General features: G+C 55.8%; 1 long non-coding RNA gene across 1 annotated transcript; it reads right to left on the bottom strand.

Annotated features, from left to right (window-relative positions):
- Positions 1–5,785: 5,785 nt before the first annotated feature.
- LOC109395169 (uncharacterized) lies at positions 5,786–8,459 on the bottom strand. Its single transcript, XR_002126580.1, has 3 exons — positions 7,751–8,459; positions 6,581–6,708; positions 5,786–6,295 (listed from the first exon to the last, which is right to left on the bottom strand). It is a non-coding gene; the product is annotated as an uncharacterized LOC109395169 (long non-coding RNA).
- Positions 8,460–10,078: the final 1,619 nt, after the last annotated feature.

Here is a 10,078-nt window from a genome sequence, read left to right as displayed (position 1 = left end):
GGGGGCCCTCCTTTCTACGGTGCCACTGGGGTGCAGAGATGGTTGGAAGGTCCGAAATAGCCTCGCTAAGCATGGCTGCAGGTTGGGGCTGGCTGGTAGTGGCCTGAGTTGAGCAGGGCTGTTTGCTGGGGTCCCTGGCTCTGCCCTGGGGGGCCTCTCCGCGTGGTGCTTGCACTGCCTCACAGGCTGGCAGCCTGGTTCCGAGAAGCTGGAGGGGAAGCCCGGCTTGTGTCTGCTGCATCCAGTATTCGAAGCCAGTCGCTGGGGCTGCTGGAATTCAAGAGGGGAAACCGGCTCCAGCCCTTGGTGTGACAGCAGCAGGTGTGCACGGGAATGGGGGGACTGTGAGGACGCCTTGGCCCACTAGCACTGCGGTCTCATCAGCCAGTGTCCCCGTCTGTCCAGTGCCAACTTGCCCTTTTAAGGAACTTTGTTCTTTTGTGTTTTTTTAGTTGAGGTGTAGTTTTCATACCAGTAACGGCACCCACGTAAACTGTACAAATTGGTGTGTCTGACAGATGTCTGCACCTATAAAGCCACCACCACAGTCAAGATACAGGGCATTTCTGTCACTGCCAGTTTCCTTGTGTCCCTTTGCAGCCTATACCCTCCCACCACCACTGCCCCAGGCAACCACGGCTCTGTTTTTGGTTGGTGGGGGTGTGCATGGTGTAAACGTGTTGGAGGCAGTAAGCCCATCGCTGCCAGAGCCTCCAGACCACCTCTCTGCTCCAGCTCCCTGGCCTGCCCGTCCTGAAACACCCAAGCAGGCGCCTGCCCCGGGGCCTTTGCATGCGCTGCCCCCTTTGCCTGAGTGGCTCTTCCTCCAGGTGGCTGCCTCCTCCCTTCCCTCAGGTCTGTGCCCAAATGTCACACTGTCAGGGAGGCCTCCCCCATCCTGTGACACATGGTCACTGCCCTCTGGGCACCATCTCCCTGCGCGTCGCCTCATGCAACCCTGGTTTCACACTTTTGCTTGTCCTCGTGGGAAGCTCCGGGACAGCCAGCCTCACCTGCCGGGCTTACTGCTCTGAAACAGCAGCCCTGCTCCCCGCCTCCATCCCACAGGCAGGTGGGGGTCTGTGAATGCTTTAGGCAGCCAATCCACATAGATCCCAGCTCCTGCCACGTGCATCAGAACAAAAACGCCACAGCGGGAGAGGCACAGACAGAGCAGAGCGCCTGGAGGAGAGCTGCGGAGGCGGGTTGGCGTTTCAGCGTCGCGGCCAGCAGCGTCACGGCCGGCCTGGAGCCAGGGCTCCTGAGTCCTGGTCGCCCCCCAGACACACGCACACTTCCCCAGTGAGGGGCAGGGGCCAGGCTCTGCACCCAGGCTGCCTGGGCTCAAATCCAGGTCCGTGTGATGCGGGGTGACATGCTCAGCCTCTCTGTGCCTCAGTGTCCCCTCCCACAAAATGGAAATAGTAACGATGGCTGCCTCATGGAGTTGTGTGAGGGTCCAGGGGTCATAGCTGTGAAGGCTAGAAAGCGCCTGGATGTGTTATCAGTGTCGGTGGGGGCTGGGGTGGGACAAAGACGGAAGGTGGCAGGACGCTCGTCACCCAAAGGGGTGAATGAGGGCTGGAGCCCCACAGACCCAGCCTCCGGTGGCCCTGGGGCCTGAACTGGAATCAACTGTTGACCACCGTCTTGTCAGCCTGTTCACCCTCCACCTCCCTACCCTGTATCCCCCAAAAGGGGACACGGAGGCATGGGTGCATGGTGGGCGCCTAGATCAGTAGACAGACAATATACAAAACACCCCACACGGCCGAGAGCAATCAGCAGCCAGGCAGCGAGGCTGTAACAGAACAACTGGGTCGTAAGAGTGACTCTCCTTCAGGAAAGGGTTCCGGTTGTCGCCATGCTCAGTCACGCTGCTAACTGCCACCCTCTGTGGCCAGAATTAAAGGAGCTGGGCCGCAGCTGTCCCGAATGGCCCCTAGGATCCCAGGAGACGGAAGCCCATCTATTTCATAAGGACTTTAGAGATTTCTCCTCCAACCCTTCACAGACGTTAAGTCTATTTTTACATGAGTTACAGAGCTGTCTCCCCTTGTTCATTGATGGCAAACATTTCCCTACGAATGGTATTTCTATTTAGGGCAGAGTCAAGTCCCATCCTGCCTGGAAAAAAGGGCTCTCGCTGAAGCCATAAGCTGAGGCTTTGGGGTGTCCCTGGGGTAAAGCCAGACAAGCGTGACGTGGGCTCGGTCACTTCCACAGGCCCACACCCCCGTCTCGGAGGGGCCTCTTCCTGCTGCTGGCGGGACAGCGATGAGGACGGAGGCAGAACCTCTGCGTGCCGCACACCCAGCCCGGTGCGGGGTCAGGGCCCTTGTGCCCCGCGGCCAGCATCGCCACCCACCGTGCTGGGGTCAGGAAGGACGGCCCTGGCTGGCTAGGCCTGGGGGCACGTTTTCATATCTGCCTTATTTATAGCATCCTGAACACAAACATGAGGCTTCTGGGTCACGGCAAGCAGTGAGTACAGACACATTCAAGGGCTTTAGTCAGATTTTCCCAGCATTACGCACACTCAGTTGTGTGTGTGTGTGTGACTTTGGTTCCATGCAATTCCAGTACACGTGTAACTTCATGTGACCACACTGTCCTGTCACACGGATCGCTCGCGCTGCCCAACGGCAGCCACAGCACCCACTCCTAACTTCCGCACCCACTAACCTGTCCTCCGCCAGGTCATTTTCTCACTTCACAAGAGCGATAAAGATGGAATCAGCACGTGAGCTTTGAGAGGGGCCTGTTCCACTCAGCACGGTTCTCTGCAGACCCACGCACGTCGCTGCCTGGGTCATGGGTCGCTCCTGCTGTGTGTCCCACAGTGTGGTTTGGGCCACGCTTAGTTCAGCTGTTTGCCTATTGAAGGACATCTGAATTGCTTCCAATTCGGGGCAATGAAGAAGGAAGCTGCTAGAAACAGTCGTGTATGTGCCTTTGTGTGAACAAATGTCTTCATTTCCCGGGGACACACGCAGGTCTTTCATTTCGTAACAAACACCCAAACCCCTTCCCAGAGTGGCTGCGGCAGCCCCACCGGCCGTATGGGAGGGTCCAGCGTTTGGTGCGGTCACGATGGGGTCCTAGGCACTCCGCTTGTGTGTCGTGATCCCCTGTGTGGCCTGGGTTCGCGTCTCCCTGATGGCTAAGGGGGCAGCCCACTTTTCACGGGTTTGCTGGCCACCTGTGTCTCCTTGGTGAAACGTCTGCTCACATCTTTTGCCCGTTTCCTAACTGCACAGTCTGCGTTTTTACTGTCAAGTTTGAGAGCTCTTCCTATAGTCCAGACAACAGTCGTTTGCAGGGTTTGCACATATATTCTTCCCATCTGTCTTTCCATCCCCTTCGCAAGATCTTCCTCAAAGCATACGTTTTTCATTGTGATGAATCCGGTTTATCACTTTTTCCTTTTATGGATCACGCTTTTGGGGTCAAGTCTAAGAACTCTTCACCTAACCTCAGGTCCTGAAGGCTTTCCATTTTCTCCTGAAAGTTTTATCATTTTGTGTTTTATTGTTTAATCTGTGATCCTCGTAAAGTTATTTTTTGTTTAAGGTGTGAGATTTAGGTCAAGGTTCCTTTTCTTCCCAAGAATACAGCTGCTTGGCACCACTTGTTGAAAGGCTGTCCCGCATCCACTGAACTGCTTTGCACCTCTGCCTACAATCGGTGGGTGGGTTTCTGGGGTGTCTGTGCGGCAGGTCCGTCAATCTGCGTGTCTGTCCCTCCGCCAACACCACCCTGTCTTAATCACTGTCATTTCGCAGCAAGCCTTAACACAGGGTGGAGCGCCCTCTGGATTTTGAGCCCTATGTGTGTATGACCCTTCCAAATGGGAGAAAATAAACATTTCTGATTAATAAAATCAAGTAGTGGGGAATGTTCTCTTCTTATAGCTTTTGCCTTTTCCTTCGACAGCTGCCAGCTAGGAGGGTGTTCCCGTGGAGAGTAGTATTTGAGGATGACTTGAGCCCAACTGCAAAGGTGCTTCTTAGGTTTTCCTTTGGGAAGACGGGTCACAGAGGAAGAAGGGAAGAGGCCGTGTTCCACCGAGCTGACCCAGCAGATGGCAGCTCAGGAACCTGAAGCTGCCTGGGGACTCCGCCCCTTCTGAATGAGATGCACTGGGGGACAGGAGCAGCTCAAGCTGATGTGTGGATGATGCTGGCTTCTCTGCCAGGCAGGGCAGCTGTTCCAGCCACAAGGGGTAGCCTTGGGGCACAGAGGGCTATTCTGGGGTTCATGGTCTACCTGGCTGCCCAGTTCACAGCCTCTGTGGCGAGAGGGGCAGGCCCCCGAGTGAGCTGAGGTCTGGGGCTGACCGCTCCACTTATAAGTCAACACGGGACACCAGCTGGTTGCTAAGCTACAGCTTTGGTCCTGGATCCATTCACTATTAGGGGACCTCAGCCATTATCTGTCCTTTTCCATCAAACAATCACGCAAATGAGAATCCTTAAGTAAACGCAGATAGAGAAGATGGGGCCTTTGGTATCTGCGAGTTGTCAGGCTGGCTCAGCTGCATTTCAGAAAGTCCAGGAAAATGAAGAAGCAGGTGCTGAAAGCTTTGCTCATCACGGGGTGCTCAGTCTCCCTGCCTGAGCTTGCTGTCTGCAGAGTTACGGACACTGTGCTAAACCCCAGCCAAGGTGGGTCAGCACCCCTGCTCCCGGCTAAAGGGCTGCTCACCTCGGATACACGGCTCCCACCAGCATGGAACCAGCCTGGGCTTGAACCACCCAGGTAGGATCTGCAGGGGAGCTTTCAAAAGCCCAGGGCCCGGGCTGCACCCCAGAAAAGTCCATCAGAACTCCTGAGAGCCACTGTGCTGGGGTTCCAGGGAGAGAAAGGCCACCGGGAAGGCTTGAAGACAGTCTCGACTCAGCCTTAGAGACGGCGCTGGGCCAGGTGGGGACGGATCGGGTCAACTCCACGTGTGAGAATGACAAGAACAAATGTACAAGGACGAGTATAGCTGTATTCATTTCCTAGGACTTCCGAAACAAGTTACCGCAACCTTGGCGGCTCAGGACAACAGGAATTTATTCTCTTCCAGCTCATGAGGCCAGAAGCCTGAGGTCAAGGTGTCAGCAGGACCACACTCCCTCAGAAGCCCTGGCGGGGAGCCTTCCTGCCTCTCCCAGCTTCTGACGGCTCCAGTGTCCCTGGCTCGTGGCCCCATCTGTCCCTGCCCTGTCTTCAGATGGCCTTCTACCCCGTGAGGCTGTCTGATCTCCCTCTGCTTCTCTCTTAGAAGGCACATGGGGTGGCATTTGGGGCCACCTGCTAATCCAGGATAAATTCCCCCTCTCTAGACCCTTAACTCAATCACTCCTTTGCCACATAAGCTGACAATTGTAGGGATTAGGAAATGGACACACCTTTTGGGGCCCCTGCCCAGCCCACTATAAGCCTCAGATTGCCCTGGGGAGCACGGCTGGCCAGCTCGCCAGGGGCGAGATTGTAGAGGCCTTGAATTCTGAGCTAAGGGGCCTGGGCTACCTTCCAGGTCAGTGACGGGAAGACAGAGGGTCAGGCCCAAGACCTGCCCAGGGGTGAGCAGGGGTTCCAGGGGGCCTGGGGTTGTTCAGAGCCCAAGAGCTGGCCATCGGGACTGGGGGCAGATGCACCATAAAGTAATACTTTTAATAAATCCTGACATTATATATGGAATAGCAATAATTAGCTGGTATTTGAGTTTTATGGGCTAACAGTTAATTCATTAAATAGAAACATTATATGCCACAATTCCTGAAACCTTGTTTTGGAATTTATTTAATAGAGACTCATGAAATGGAAGCGTCAACTCTGCGAGGCCGCGCCAGACCCCTCTCAAAGGGCTTGTTTCCATCACTGAAGGACCGACAAGACCCCACGGACGACAGCCATCTACAGAGATGACGAAGCCCAACCATCTCATTTCCTGACCGTCAGGGAACTTGAGACCTCGGCACTGTTTTAGCTGGAATGATCTTCCTGCCCTGGGACATGACAGGACTTCGTTGCTCCGTAATTGACTACTGACGGAGAGGAGCAGGAAAGCCGTGCTCTCCCACTTACCGACTGATTGCACAGCGGAGTGAACATAACGTGGAAAGTGTTTGTTGAAGAGTCGCGGCCATGTGCGTAAAGGGCCCCATGGGACAGTCAGCATCTCCATGAATTTCCGTTTGCAGCAAAAAGCTGAGCCGCTACCTGTCCTGGCGATCGCCCCGGCTTCCCACACGAACCACCACAGAGCCAGGTGAGTTTTCTGCAGCCGGTGAGGGGTGGGGAACTGCACAGAGAAAGGGAGGAGAGCAGCTGCCTGCTTCCCCGGTGAGGGGACCCCGCCATCCACCTCGTCCACCGCCACCCTCATCACACGACATGTACAGGAAGGGTGTGGCCGAGGGGAGGGACGGCACGGTGAGGGCAGGGCTGTGCGGGAACATGTCTCCGTCCTTCTTTCTGGCCTCGTGCCGGACATCCCCGTGCCGGCCCGCCCCCAGCTGTCCGAAGCCCTCCCCTTGGCCCCTCTCCCCGCTGCACACCCTTCGCACCAGCCTGTCTTCTCCTTTACCTCATCACCAAAACCCTCTTTCCTTCACTGCTGATGACGGGGCTGAGGAACTCAACCTGCTCATGTGATGCGCACGGGCCCGTCCCCCTCTGCTTCCTGAGGACGCCCCTGCCAGCGTGGTGACGGCCCTGTGTGAAGTGTCAGGGGTGAGGTGTGGGGAGGAGCCGCGCTGAACCCTGACGTCACGCCACGCTGAGGCCCAAGGAGGGAGATTCTTTTAAAAGGGCCCATGTGTGAGAAGAAGGACAGGGCAGAAGGCTGTCGCCATAAATACCCAAACTGAACCGCCATCTCCAGGAACCACAGGCCTATGGGGCTTGGCAGGGCCTCCCTCTCGGAGGTGACACATCCATTGTATGAGTCTCTAGTTTACAAAAAAAAAAAAAAAATGCAGATCGGGACTCCGATCTGCCCTGAATAATGACAGCTACACTGACGGAGCACTCATTGTCAGCACCGTTCTGGGCGTCTTCATGGATTCTGCCACTTAACACAATGACAACCGAAGGCAGTCTTTTCTCCAAGTATTTATTGCACTCCTAGCAGGGTCTGATCACCGGCCCAGGTGTTGGGGTACCATTCTAATCAAAACCATAATGCCCGTAGCCTGTAGCCTGCATTCCAGGGCAGCCTGTCAAACAAGTGTAGCTGGCAGAGACCATGATGGGGCGGCCTCTTTTATGACCCATCAGGATCTCAGAGGGCACAGTCACACGTGAGGCCCTCGGGAGACGTTTGCAGTCTGAGGCTGGAACAGGTGAGGTGGGGCCCAAAACTGCACTTGGAGTCAACACACGTCCCTGAGCCTCAGTTTTCTCATCTGTGAAGTGAGGACTGCCACAGAACCTGATTTACGTGTTGTGGTGAGCGAGTCAATGAAATCGAGTAAACAAAACACTTTGCAGAGTGAAAACCAAAGCAGACGGTGCTGGGACTGGGACCCTCAGCTCCGTGCTGGGCAGGCTGGGGAAGAGATGGCCGGAGCCTCTGTATCCGGGGAGCAAAGCTTTTCCTGAAGCTGCTCCACCCCAGCAGACGTCAGCTCACGTCTGGCCAGACTGCGGCCTTGGGACCACCTCCAGCTGCCAAAGAGGCAGGAAAGTGAGTAGCTGGTTTCCAGCTTCTGTCGCTGGAGCTGGGGAGAAGGTGGTGATGGCTTTAGGGACTCACCTGACAGAAACGTCCCAAATGCAAAACCATCTCTGCTCCAAACGTTCACCTTCCAGCCCCCAACTCACGCATTCCAGAGTCCCGGACGGCAGATGGGGTTTTGCCTTCCCCCTGTGCTAACATTAGCTGACACACAGTCGAATCCATGGAGTTGCGGCAAACACTGAACCTTTGCTCCTGGGGGCAGTTCAGGGTTAGCTTCCCGAAAGCCTCTGGCCACAATATCTTCGTTAGTCAATCAATATGCGACCTTGTACGACATGTGCTTCTACTTAAAGACACCTTGTTTCACGTGTATGGTTGATGCATGAACTTGAACCCGGCCACCAGCTCTTTAACTCGTGCCCAAAGGAAGCTGGCCTAGGCCCGCGTTTCCTCTGGAAGGCAACCCCTGCCTTCTTGCCCTTAGGACTCGAGACAGCCCTTCCCCACTACACTTAGGGCCATTTAATACAGCAAAAGCAGGCAAAAAGCACAAAAATACTAGAGAAGAAAAAAAGAGAGAGAGAAACCACCGTGGCACTAACTAGGGAGGACGCCGTTTACAGCATCAGAGCTGACAGCACAAAGCAGGGTGCCGACCTAGGAACAGGAGCGTTGGGGACTCACATTTGTCACCTCTGTGCCTCCCTGCGAGTGGCTGCGATCAGTTTTGGAGTTACACATAAATTTTAGCGAATGGATGAATTCACAAACATGGAATCAGCAAATCATGGGGGTCCACCGCCTGATTCTTGCTCCCGCCAGCCCCCCCGCCCTCAGATCTCCTTACAGAGGCGCGTGGAGGAGGCGGGAGGGGCCCACACAGACGCCCCATCCTTGTCCAGGAAGCAGGAGTGGGAGACAGGGGTTGTCGCTCCTGTCACTTGATCTCCACTCTTGAGAAATGGTTTTCGTGCCCTGTGCCCTGCTTTACTCATGTGCGTTTATAGCTGGGGCTGGAGAGGTGGCACTGGGGTGGGTTTCTTCAACAGGTTGGTGCCCCTCGCGGGAAGCAGACAAGGATGGGCCCTGGGGAGCCACTTCCCTCCACCCTCAGCCCCGCCAGGCAGAGTCCTGGGCCAAAAGGGTGAACGTGGGGCCTTCAGAACCGGGCAGGAGTGAGCAGAGACCTGGCCTCAGAGAGCTCCCTCTGTCCCAAACTGCAAACCAGCTTCCGGGAAAACACTCCCCTTTCCAGTGAGGAAATGCAACAGAAGGGAATGTCTGTCACACCTTTGGACGCAACAGAATGGTGAGATGCATGTGCGCACCCTGGCCTGACCGCGGGTGGACGGACCCTTCTGGCGGAGCCGAGGGCAGGTCCACCCTTCTGTGACCGCACGCTGAGGGAGCCGGGGGGGCTGGACCCTTGCCCGTCCTGGAATTCACTCCAAGGGAACCGCCCCAAAGTCACAGAGTGATCATAAGGATGGGTTTGCACAGTCCCTCACTGCAGGGGACAGTGGGAACGGCCCCCAGTGTCTCAGGGACAGCTAGACCCATGAATTGAGGCACAGCCACTCAGCATCTGCAGCAGCCAATACAGCGAAACACTGGACCGGCCCCAAGGACCAAGTGGAGAATGGAGGGAGGGCTCACACTGGTGCCCGCACTGTGACAGCAGCTGTCATCCCCAAGGAGGCTCGGATGAGGCCTCAGAGAAAAGCAGGGACTGCACTAAATGGAAGATGGTGTCGGTATTATTTTTAAAACAAAAACTGTTGGAGCAAACCTTTGGTTTGGGGGTTTGGGGCACTTGTGGCCGTTGCTCTGAGTTCAGCCTCCTGACATCTTCCTGCAGCCCTTCAGTTACAGCGCGGTCAGTAATCCCCAGCTGTCAATCAAGCAACGCTTGCCCAAAGCTCTGTCGTAACTGGGTCACAGGGCCACCTCGGTTTTGCTGACACCATTTCTTTGCTCTGCAAACACCTTTCCACAGGCAGGAAAGACAGCTTTACTCAGTGCGTCACAAACTCCAAACGGGCTATATCCCACTGGATACAGTTCCAGCCAGGTGGCGGGGGCTTCTATCTAGGGAGGTGTGGACGGTGGGGGAGGCACCCCAGGGAAGACCAAGTGCCACCAATTTGGGGGGCAGTGTCAGCATCTGCCTGAGGGAGAGACAATGGAGTTTCCCAGAAACTGCACAAACAACGCAACTTGAGGATAAGAAGAAAATTCCCCTTCCCCTTCCAGGGAATTCGAGCTGTGACCCTCTGGCCCAGACGAGGGCTTTCCTCAATGGACTTGGAAGGATTTTTCAGGCTGTACCCCTCCGCCTGAAGTGACCACAGGCCTGGGTCCCGGAGGCCGGAGTGGTCAGTCGTGGGATCCCAGGCCTGTGAA

Source organism: Hipposideros armiger, unplaced genomic scaffold (assembly GCF_001890085.2).
Source record: "Hipposideros armiger isolate ML-2016 unplaced genomic scaffold, ASM189008v1 scaffold_458, whole genome shotgun sequence".
NCBI lineage: Eukaryota > Metazoa > Chordata > Mammalia > Chiroptera > Hipposideridae > Hipposideros > Hipposideros armiger.
The sequence above is the reverse complement of the archived record's forward strand: the minus strand, read 5'-3'. Positions and strand labels throughout refer to the sequence as shown.